Raw genomic sequence first — 12,506 nt, 5'->3', positions numbered from 1 at the left:
GCACTCCAGCCTGGGTAACGGAGCAAGATTCTGTCTCTAAAGAAAAAAAAGTTTATAAATAAGGCACAATATATACCAAAAAGCCTTAAACTATTCAGATTCTTTTTTAGTTCACCTTGGTTCCAGGGATTAAAATAAACTCATCTTAAGTAAATAATCAGGTACACTAAGTTACATCTTCAAGAGGTGTGTTGTTTAGGTACCAGGCATGAATTGCTCCTGATGCTTGGATACAGTATAACCTTTCTAACAAATTAATTCTGGTTTGTCACCATCAGCCAGCATTGGTGGGAAGCTCATCTTTTTGCTCGTTCTTTAGTTCTAGTTTTCCTCTTTATCCATCCTTTGGAATTGTGGAGAATCCCTGGGCATGTACAGTAGTGGGATTTAGGCAAGGTGGTTCCTAGTTTCCCTGATGAGGCTTTCATGCATATGGTGATGGCCAGCACCGCTGCTGATGATGACACGACCCTTGGGTAGAAGTCAGCACAAAGGCTGGGTGCTGGAGCTCATGCCCGTAATCCCAGAAATTTGGGAGGCTGAGGTGGGAGGATCGCTTGAGGCCAGAAGTTTGAGACCAGCCTGGGCAACAAAAATTTAAAAAATTAACCAGGTGTGGTGGTACATGCTGGTAGTTTCAGCTCCTCAGGAATCTGAGGGAAGAGGCTGGCTTGAGCCCAGAAGTTCGAGACTGTAGTGAGTTATAACGGCACCACCGCACTCCAGCCTGGGCGAGAAAGAGACCCTGTCCATTAAAAAAAAAAAAAAAAAAAAAATCAGCCGGGCACGGTGGCTCAGGCCTGAAATCCCAGCACTTTGGGAGGTCAAGGTGGGCGGATCACCTGAGGTCGGAAGTTTGAGACCAGCCTGACCAACATGGAGAAACCCCACCTCTACTAAAAAAAATTAGCTACTGTGGTGGTGGGCACCTGTAGTCCCAGCTACTCAAAAGGCTGAGGCAGGAGAATCGCTTGAACCCAGGAGGTGGAGGTTGCGGTGAGCCAAGATGGCGCCATTGCACTCCAGCCTGGGCAACAAGAGTGAAACTCTGTCTCAAAAATAAACAAATAAATAAATACAAATTAAAATTTAAAAACAAGAAAGAGGGGAGAGGAGGGGAGGGGAGGGACTCAGCCACAGGGACGCTGGGTAGTTCCCACCATCTCCACGGCTGCTCTTCCGGGTCCTGCTAGTTTCAGGGTGCTATTGTCAGCCTCTTAGGAATCCAGCCTTCTTTCCCAGTCTTGAAAAACCGCTCCCTTTACTTCTAGAAGCTCCAAGCCCCCAGCCCCTTCCTATCTAGGTAGGACTCCCCAGCTTATTGGACTTCCAGTGGACTCATCTTCCTGAGCACACTTTTGAAAACAAGGAACTGTTCACTTGCCCCTAGGACTAAGAGAAGCCCAGACTGCTGTAACCCAAAGCCCTACCACATGGGCTCTAGGAAGGAAAGACAGACTTCTGTTGTTTTATAACGAGCCTACAGCCTAGAAAGCAGGCATAGTTTATTCTCAATATATTCTACTACATTCAAGATTTAATAATTCTTTTGATTACATTCATGATAAATCTAGAAAACCTTTAAAAGTCCCGTTGAGATTATATACTAGAATAATATACAGCAATTAAAAGGCTCGATTAAAAAACACTATTATAGTGATTGGAAAACATACTCTTGTTGTTCTCATGTTTTAAAAGTAGGTTGCAAAGCAGTGTATGCAATTTAAGACTGATCTCGGAATTCGGTTACACACACAGTATTGTGTCGTAGACAATCAGTGCTTGTCTCAAGAGTGGGGGTCACGATTGAGGTTTATTTTCCTTTCTATGCCTCTGTGCACTTCTCCAGTTTTCCCGATTTTTTCATATACTTGAATTACTTTTGTAATACTCCCTGGCACAGTAAGTACAATGATGCTTGTGTGCGTGCATGTGTGCATGTGTGTGTGTGCGTGCATGTATATGTGCATGCGTGTGCGCATGCGTGTGTGTGTGTGTGCGCGCGTGCATGTGCGCACGCGCCATTGGTGCTTTTCTTGGAGTGGTTACCTCATGTAAACGAAGTACTGGCCTGTCTCAACAGACTTTGGCTGGAAATAAGAAATTAACTTGCAAAAAGAATAAAATAACAATGTGGAAAGAAAAATACAAAATACAGAAGATATAAGACAAAAACTTAAATATCTGTCAGGATAACAGCGCTGTCATATTTTTAAAACGCTCTTTGTCTCTCCTTTAGAGTTATAATCAATGATACAAATATATATTTTGCTTTGGCCAAAGTTAGCTCTCCAGCAATGTGTAATTTTCGGAAACAGGCCCTAATGTTTGAATATCTGTGTTGAATGGTGGACGCTTTACTAATTCGCTGTGTGATCACGAACCAGTTGATAACCTCTCTGGATGACTTTACTCAAGTAATCTTTTTTTTTTTTTATTTTTTGAGGCAGACTTTCACTCTTGTTGCCCAGGCTGGAGTGCAATGGCATGATCTCAGTTCACTGCAACCTCCGCCTCCCGGGATCAAGCGATTCTCCTGCCTCAGCCTCCTGAGTAGCTGGGATTACAGGTATGCGCCGCCAAGACTGGCTAATTTTGTATTTTTAGTAGAGGTGGGGTTTCTCCATGTTGGTCAGGCTGGTCCCTAGCTCCCGTCTCAGCCTCCCAAAGTGCTGGGAGTATAGGTGTGAGCCACCGCGCCTGGCTAGTCAAGTAATCTTTACCCAAAGATTGCTTTGTCCACCTTTCATTTATACTTTGTTATTTAACAAATGCTTCCATAGCTTCACCACGTGCCAGACACTCTTCTAGGTCTTTTGCAGATCTTAAGTAAGTTGATCCTCAGTACTACCCCATGACAAAGGTGTCGTTCATTATCCTTACTTTATATGTATAAGAAAATTTATATGTATAAAAAAACTGAGAAACAAAGAAGAGTCAGAAATTCATCCAAGCTCAGACAGATAGTAAGCAACAAAATCAGGATTAGATTACTGACTGTTTGGCTTCAGATGCCCTGATACTGACCTCTGTGTTATGCTGGATTAAATGACATTTACACATCAATAATTTATTGTGTGTAAAACACCTGGACAGTCCCAGGCATACTACTTCCCTGTACTTCCGAAATCTCTTTATTTTTGTCCCCTGAATTTTCATTTGGAAATCTAACTGAGAAAATTATTAAATATAGTCACTCATTGGGCCCCGCCATGAGCTGAAAGCTGGGGATATTTTCAGACCTTGAAAAACGCGAACTTTAATGGGAGGTCCCTTAGGATAAGCAAATTTAGACATACAAGAAGAGAGTAGTCTGCTAGGATCTAGGAGATGACCATGATTGATGGAGGGCCAGCTGAGCTCAGGGATGATGGCGCCTTCCGTTGAGATCATTATGGTAATGATGATGATGATGACGATTATGATGACACTAATACATAACAAGTACCAGTCAGGTGCTACATGTGATGCATGTAAGTGCTAGGCATTGCGATATATACTTGTTATGTATTAGTGTACTACTATACACACACACATGCAAACACACGAGATAGTGCATTTTCCCAAAATTTGGTCCTATGTTCGTGTGTGTGTGTGTGTGTGATCTAATGCTCATAACAACCTTCTGAAGAAGTGAAGCTTAAAATGATTCCGTGACTCACCTGGAGTAATACTACTAGTGTAAACTGCAAAACCGCAACCGCAGTTCAGGTTTGTCTCACTCCAGAGCCTAAACTCTTAACCAGTCTGTCATATCCAGTTACTGCTTTATAAAAATAGGCAAACTGGTAGAATTCCAGCTGAGGGTAGACTCATGGTTATCTCTCCGATGAAAAGTTTAGGCATGGTGAACTGAGTAAAGAAAAATGGCCTGAGGGAGAAGCCACCTGAAGGTGACTGCCTTGGGAAAGTGGACCGAAACCCAGGGAAGAAGCCTTCAGAAACTTCCACACCCTGGGGGGGCCAAAGACCAAGGGCATAAGGCTTGTGATGCTCCTGAATGGAAGTGCCGCAGCCCACGGCTCATGACAGGAAGCCGCAGTCTATGAAACTTAGCAGATTTTGGAAGCAAAGCAAATACTCCTGTTCTTCAGAGCTACACAAACTCAAATCTTTGAGAAGCTTGGTGTAGGCTTCAGTTAAAAGATGAATGAGTAGGGCCAGGCGCGGTGGCTCACACCTGTAATCCCAGCACTTTGGGAGGCCGAGGCAGGTGGACCATGAAGTCAAGAAATCAAGACCATCCTGGCCAACATGGTGAAACCCTGTCTCTATTACTTAAAAATACCAAAATTAGCTGGGCATGGTGGCAGGCGCCTATAGTCCCAGCTACTCAGGAGGCTGAAGCAGGAGAATTGCTGGAAGCCAGGAGGTGAAGGTTGAAGTGAGCTGAGATTGCGCCATTGCAATCCAGTCTGGGCAACAAGAGTGAGACTCCATCTCAAAAAAAAAAGGGTGAATGAGTAAATCTCATTCACATGACTGGATCCAAGAGATGAATTAGTGAAGAGGTCTTGAGAGGACAATTCTCAACTCATTTATGTTTTAATTAAGACCAAGAGAAACTAATCCCTTTAAGAGTTCTTGTGATTATTTAAATCCCTCATCTTTGCACCATGAAATTGAGTACAGGAGAATGACTTGAAAAATTAAGAGATCTGTTCCTTTGTTTCTAGAAGAAAAAGGTGGGAGTAGGGAGAAAATGGAAGAGAGAAAGGCAAGTGAAAAGAGTTGGAGAGAAAAGAGAAGAGGCAGAGAAGAATCCAGGCAGAAGGGAAGCTCGTGATTGGTCAAGAGGCCAATGAGTTACTTCTCATGCACCTGCAGGAGAGAGAAAGGAAAGGTGGTCCAAGAACAAGAATAGACCCTGGGAATTAATTTTGTATGCCTGGACACCTCCTCAATCCCAAAACTGATGGCGAGTCACCAGTGGTCCCTGGGCATGGTGGGTGAAGGCTGAGATGGGGGACACATAGCAACTGAAGATGGGGAAGGCCCACTTAACTCCACCATAAGCGGTTTCCCTTATAAATGAGGATTTGTACCTTCCAAGTTAAAATATAGAATCATGAGACTTTGCATCCAGCTACTCATCATGTTAAAGAGATAGTTTATGTCATATAAAATACAACAGTGCACTTGTCCAAAATTGGGTCCTCGCCATACACATACATATCTTACGTAGAAGTAAGCACTGTAAGCAAATGTTGACTTCTAGTTCAACACTTCAGCAGGCGTATCCTTAGGAGTGGGGGGTGCTGATGTCTGTAACTTACTTATAAGTGCATCAAAAGAATAAGATGGTTCGATGGGTGAATAGAGGGGTGGATAGTTGCATAGATATGTGACAAAACAGGCACAGTACACTGTCATCATAGAGTCGAGGTGGTTTATGTACGGGTGCTCACAATTTTTTAACTTTTTTGTATGTTCACGTAAATGTATAATGAAATGTTGGGGAAAAATCTTACTAGAGAGAAGAGTTTCTTTAAAAAGATGGTACCCAGACACAACATAACCAACTATTTTGGATGACGCCATTTAAAAGAAAAAGGCTCACTGAATACAGAGTGCTTCATTTTATCTTTACCCGTTTCTTTTGTCTCGCCTGCCTTTTTCTCTTTGGCAGACGAGCATAGCACACATATTGGTCCTTGGTAAAGGCGTGTTTTATTCCTACTTGCTTAAAACTTAGGGGAAAATAGACTATGCCACTGTCCCTGTAGAATATGTTAATTGGAGAAATCCAACTGTGATCATCAACTATGAATATCCTATTTGGTTATATGTAAAAAGGCATTTTTTCACTACAGCATTTTAGTTTAGGTTTTTATCCCATGCTAGCAATGAGGTAAAATAAAATACACTAATATCCAGAAGTGACTGCAATTGTTAGCTGCCACAGTTACTCATTCTATCTAAAGCATAACACATTTTTGTGGACTCTAAGCATGTGTTACTGTGTGTTTAAATTTGAAATCACTTTTTGTGACAGCAGCTGATGTTCCAGAGTGATTGAGAGTTTTCAGAAGTAAAGAGGAGGGGAACATTTTTTGCCTATTTTTCTCATTCACACACACACACACACACCTTGCAAAATAATGTTAACCCATGACTAAGATTTCACCTAAATTAACTCATGCTGGTATACTTTCACACTTGATTCTTTCTTTTCAAATTACCTGCAAATGTAAAGTTATTCTATGTCTTTTTCACCTGTCATGCTTATCCAGAGCATTATAAGTAAGATATAGCCATAAATAGTAAAAACATTCGCAATAATGGATTAAAACTTATGAATGTATTTTAAAGTATTATGTTCATTTATGTTCAATTACTTGAAGTTGAAAAGAAAAATTGATTTCAAAGAAACAATGGAGTTAAGATTTTTAAGTTAGCTGCTCTATATAATGGATCTTATCTTTTTTATGGCAAAACAAGTGAATTTCAATATCAAACACTAACATGCAATAAACTCTTGCTCGTATTTGATATAAAAGACAAATATTCTGGCACTTGCATCCTACAGAAACAAGACATTTTCCAAGACTATAAAGTATAAATACCTGAATGATCAAATGATAAGCTTCAAATTTCCCATTTTTATCAAGTGAATATCATTAGCTTCTAATGAAACCCAAGCAACTGACAGAAGTCTGATTAGCAAGTATTCTTATATGATCTAAGGAATCCTTTGTTACTTAAACATCAGACATATAAACCGATCTGCTCAAACAATGATTACCCTGTTCAAACTTCAACTACTGAACAGCTTTAAAATGCTAGAAATTAAAAACCCTTTGCAGAATCTCCAGACTACATTTTAATCATTAAAAAAGAAAACCACTTTAGCCCATAGACAGTGTGAGCTTTTGAAAAGTCTTTTGTCACTACCAGTCAAGCCTCTTTCTTGAAAGATAAGAATAATGGGTTTGGTATTAGAAATGTGAGCTATCTAAAAAAAAAAAACCAATATCGTAACATAATTGATATCTACTGAATTGCTTCCTATTTTTAAACAAATTATCACTAAGTAAAACTGTTTCTCCTTCTTTTTGAAAAGCATTAAAAGCTCAAATGTATTTAGTTAGATAAAGGGAACAAAAACTATATTTAAATCATGTTTTAAAATACGACATTTTTATTTGTACTTAGAAAAACACAAGGGAAGAACGTTGAGAGGTTATCTCAAGGGTACTGAAATTAACAGTAAGGAGAAAGTAACAATAAATAGAAAGAAAGGATACCACAGAAGAGCATGTTTTTGCCGAAAGCACACAGTGAAAAACATATTCAATTATACAGATGATGAGAAACACAACTTACCTGCTCTGACAAAGGTACGTGTTGGGTCACAGGATACATGAAGGGGTCAAGCTGTGATCATGGATTAAGGAACGTATCAGAGCTAAGGATCTCCAGCAAAAACCCCAGAACATTAGAAAGGTGTGTTTCAAACCTACCTTCCTCCCAAATGGTTGTCCTAACTCCAAAACCTTGCCTTAGGTAATCACACTTAAATCACTTGACTAGCAGAAACCCACATACTACCTTCAAACTATTCAAAGTCAAATTCCAGAAGCTATTGTGCCTAGAAATGATTCCAGTCTGTTCTCCAGTGAGGATTTATGATCCACGCCACCTTCTCAGGATGGCGCAATTACCCTGACATGGACCATGCAGCCTGTCCCACAAAGTTCTCTTCAGTACAGACTGCTCCAGAGCGAGCAGACACAAACACAGCCGACGTGGTACCCAAGCTTCATGTGATCACTGAATTGAACATGCATGCTTTTACTCAGAGCTGCGCAGAACTATTACTGATTGTATCTCCTGAGCTTCTTTGCAGTCTCAGAGGTTTCCAACACCTCGCACCAGGTCTACAGTTCCCTGAAGGGATTTCTAACCTGAAAGAGACAGACAGGGGTTTCAAAGAAGAAACAAACACATACACTACATCTCAGCTGCATTTTAAAACTACTCTCCCAGAACGACATCCATCCTCCCTTTTAGTAAACACATGCTTGTATACATTAAAATAAAGAGGGTTTATAAATTAACAAACCAATGCTCTTCTGTATCAAAAAACAGTCCCCCAGTCTATAACAGGTTCTCTATTTCCCCAAACACACTTGGGGTACAGGCATTGGAAAAAATGCGAACCAAGGAAAGAAATACTGTAACCTAGGAGAATATTCTTTGCTAGGCTTTCACAGTTAAGGTAGCAGCGCGGGCACACGTGCGCGCGCACACACACACACACACACATACACATGATGCCACTTTTGTTCCAGTGTGAGATAGCTTCACCGGTGCCGGGCATAGTGACATAAAATGGATATCAAAACCACACAGTCAGTCTTAGCAAATTAGGTAAATTAGAGATCATTTGATGGTGTTCTATTGTTGCTATTGTAATCACAGTAATTTTCCCTGGTAATGGTGCTTCGTGATGAAGTGCTGTTCTCACAGGATAATTGTGAAAGATACTGAAAGATTCAGGGATGCAGCATCTGGTTTCAGAAGCTCTTCAGATTCAAATTGGCATTTTACTTTATCTTGAAAATTTATTAGAGATTCAGATCATGCCGGTTTAAATGGAAAGGTGAAAGCAGGGTAATTTCAATCTATGAATTATTCAATCTCAGCCTGGTGAAATTGCCATCCGTGAACTGATGCTCTGACACTCCCTTCGCAGAGCCTCCATTACGCTTGTCATTTTTATTTCTTTATCTACGATCTCTTCCTCAGTTACCGAGCTTGTCCCTTAGGGCTCAGCTTCACAAACCAAGTATTTCAAATTGGCAATAACCTAAATGTGCCACTGTTTCAAATCGCTGTCTCCACAGGCTTTTTTTTTTTTTTTCCAAATCATTAAAACCACATCCATGATGATATTTGTTAGGCTCTTCAATTAGATAAATTAAAATACACACACACACGCACACGCACAGACATGTGGGAAGGCATCACTGCGAAGAAGAGTTATGTTCCGCTAATATCACAAGAGAAGACAAAGCGGTGCTTCCTGCTTCCTTCTGTGTTGTCAGCGTGACCCATCCTAGCTGCATAGCATCACGCAGAAAGGAGCCGGAGCTAAAGGCTTGCCTGGCACCCTGATTTCCAGCCAGAGTCGATGAGATTGCATGGCAGCCAGGCTAATCCAGACAACTGTATACTTAGAGAGCACGACTATTTAGGAAAATAAGAAAAAGCCATTGGATGACCGAAATTAGACTGTCATTCTCCCGGGCTCCACCTGCACACAGACTGCAGTCGCAACGATTCTCCACTTGATGGCTGGTTGTGTCACTGCTAGTCGACAGCTGTCCCGCGTCCAGAGAGGAATGGGAGTGATTTAGGTCAGGGAGCCTGGTTTCTCCTTTAAACCATGCTCTAACTGAGGAGTGGGGATCTGCGCCAGCCTGGTGACCAGCCTGAAATGTGAGCTGGGGAGTCACACAGCATCAGTGCAGTGAGTCGCTCGCACAGGCCCCAGCCAGACAAACCATGGCAAACATCCTCTCCTTTGTCCTAGCCTTTATTCCTGCAGGTAGAGCAGTGTGGCACAAGCAGCCCCCAAACTATTCACACACATGGTGGGAAACCCGCTGTGCTCCTTCAGAGGCAGTTTGGTTACAAGGCTCGGAGCAGTACCTGCTCAGCTGAAAATTCACGCTGCCAAGTTAGAAGCCATCACGTACATTCAGGCTGCATCTCTGCTCCTGGCTAAACAAAGGTAAATACTCCTCACGTAAGGCAGGCTAAGTAGTAGCAGGAGAAGAAAACTTTGCAACTCTGTTGCTGTGTGCCTAGTTGCACGCCCCTGCTTTGCTGCATTGCGACTGGGAAGCTGCAGGAGCTGGAGCTGGCAGTTGCGATAATGCAGAAAGCAGCAGCAGCTCTGACACAGCAGTCAGCTGACTTGCGGGGTGTTATCATTCCATGTCCTCTGCAGAAGCGGACCGGTTTCTAAGGTGGCACCAGACAGATGACCTTCAATGCAAAGAATGGCTTCAGGAGTGCGGTCTTCCTCCATCCACACCTGGCTGGGACATCTCACGTTGCTTTTCTCTCAGACAGGGTTTTTAACTCACAGCCTTCTGGACTTAACTATTTCTGTCCCGCTTGCTAAGATGGCAGGGACTTAGGGTGACCGCCCCAATGCGAGCACAGGTGAAAGCCATCACTGCCCATCTCGCTTCAACTGGTTTCAGCTTTGCAGGAATGATTTCAGGAGAATTCCTGCCCACATTCTGGTTTGAAAAGCACATTTCTTTTTTAACAGGTAGAAATGGCCTTAAGCTACTTGTAGGCTGTAATGAACTAGTCAATTGTACCTAACGGAATGGCAAGAGCCATAGAGAAAACTCGAAGGTAAATTAGTTCGGTGCTGGCCTTAAGTCACGGTCCGGTTGCTGGAAAGCAGTGTGTATGCTCTCTCTTGAAACGCAGGTTGTACAACCCAATTAACCTGACAATGGGGAAAAGCCTGATAGGGTATTACCCCAGTGGTTTGAGGAACTGCTAAAATAAGAAGGCAGTCATTACCAGGCATTTGTTTAATGACTAATCATACTGAATGAATTTAACTTGCTGCAATGTTTAACAGAAAGGCAATTATAAATTTGTGCTAAAAGAATAGTAATACTAGTATTTGTGTAGCACCTTCCTCTGAGGAGGTGTCCTCTGCAGATTACCTCATAGCCTCAACATTTACAGAGCACTCAGCATGTGCCACGTGCCCTACAGAACCATCTGGGACCAGCCTCTCTGAGGACAGGAGCTTATGCTTCTAAGCCAGAATGATCCATACCATGTTGTATGAAGAGCATACGAGAAGCACCACCCTGGCCTGTGCCAATCACTTTGGAAGGGATCTCAGTGATTTGTCCCACTTCTGCCGTATAAATTGTAGTTCTCTGTTTGTATCTCATTTGGTTCTTTTGATAGGAATGAACGATGTGAACTTTTGACATGAAAAAGTTTCTAGACAGCAGAGAGGTCAAAACTAGAAGAAAGGCCGGGCATGGTGGCTCATGCCTGTAATCCCAGCATTTTTGGAGGCCAGGGTGGGCAGATCATGAGGCCAGGAATTTGAGACCCTGGCCCACATGGTGAAACCCCATCTCTACTAAAAATACAAAAAATTAGCTGGGCGAGGTGGCAGGCACCTATAATCCCAACTACGCAGGAGGCTGAGGCAGGAGAATCGATTGAACCCAGGAAGCTGAGGTTGCAGTGAGCCGAGATCCTGCCACTGCACTCCAGCCTGGGTGACAGAGCACGATACCATCTTGAAAAAAAAACTAAATAAATTGAAGAAAAGCATCATCCATATAATGATAGAATTACAAAGAGCATTAAATGATATTGTTCTATGAGGGGCTTTAGGGTGAGCTGCAGACCAGGGCTCAGAAGTGCCAAATGTAGACTTCTCTTCTGGCACCCTTTAGAATCCAATAGTCTCACAAACTTGCCCTGCTAACCCCTTTCAAACCTGCTATGAAGAAGTGAGCCCCAAGTGATACAAATCACCACTAAGTTTTATTGTCATTCCTCAGACACATTTCTATTTTTGAAGTAAATAAAGCTGGAAAAGGTGTGGCTATCTAACTGTGAAATGTCAAGTGTCAATTCTCAAGGTAGGAAAGCGTTTCTGAGGGGTGGGGAGCTTTTCTAGAGAGGCCACTCCTGCTTCATTGTATGGCAGATTCTGTGCCCAGGGTGCTGATCTCCCAATGCTGAGAGGTAGCGTTCCGCTTGGAAGCCCCTTCAGCCAATATGTGCCATGAACGGTGGGGATCAGTCTGGGTCCCTGGAGCAGCAGAGACTCTGATAGCATCTCGCCCACCTTGAGGGCATCTCATTTTTGCTTGTGAGTTTTCTTGGGTCCTTGCCCACCAAAAAGTAGCTCCAGCTTTGGTATTTTTTGAAAACTCTCACAGGTACCATATTCTACCATATTCCCAAGATTAAGAACCACTGATGAAATCATGCCATGTGTTATTTTTTTTTTTTTTTTGCACCTGTGAATATGTGCTTGGAAATTCAGATACACTCTATGTTAGAACATGAGGATGAAGAAATGAAAATGAGCCATTAAATTTATCTATTCTTACCTTTACTGTTAAAATGCTTTGCTAATCAATGGCACAGCACAGTGGCTCACACCTGGAATCCCAGCACTTTGGGAGGCCAAGGTGTGCCAATCACCAGGTCAAGAGATAGAGAACATCCTGGTCAACATGGTGAAACCCCGTCTCTACTAAAAATACAAAAATTTGCAGGGCGTAGGGGCGGGCCCCTGTAATCCCAGCTACTCAGGAGGCTGAGGCAGGAGAATCACTCGAATCCAGGAGGCAGAGGTTGCACTGAGCCAAGATTGCGCCACTGCACTCCAGCCTGGGCAACAGACCAAGACTCTGTCTCAAAAAGAAACACATACACACACACACACACACACACACACACACACACACACACACACAATTCTTTACTAATCA

The 12,506-nt window shown here is 42.4% G+C and overlaps 2 long non-coding RNA genes across 2 annotated transcripts in view; one reads left to right on the top strand and one right to left on the bottom strand.

Moving 5' to 3' along the window:
• Positions 1 to 9,906, bottom strand: part of LOC118152745 (uncharacterized) — a 51,960-nt gene extending 42,054 nt beyond the window's left edge. The window contains exon 1 of the long non-coding RNA XR_008480436.2: positions 7,327 to 9,906. This is a non-coding gene — a long non-coding RNA (uncharacterized LOC118152745). The remainder of the gene's footprint in view (positions 1 to 7,326) is intronic.
• The window catches only part of LOC128931695 (uncharacterized), a 141,573-nt gene that overhangs the window by 125,395 nt on the left and 3,672 nt on the right, over positions 1 to 12,506 (top strand). The gene's annotated exons all lie outside the window — the stretch shown is intronic.

Source organism: Callithrix jacchus, chromosome 4 (genome assembly GCF_049354715.1).
Source record: "Callithrix jacchus isolate 240 chromosome 4, calJac240_pri, whole genome shotgun sequence".
Taxonomy (NCBI): domain Eukaryota; kingdom Metazoa; phylum Chordata; class Mammalia; order Primates; family Cebidae; genus Callithrix; species Callithrix jacchus.
Note: the sequence above shows the minus strand (reverse complement) of the source record. Positions and strands in the feature narration are given on the sequence as shown.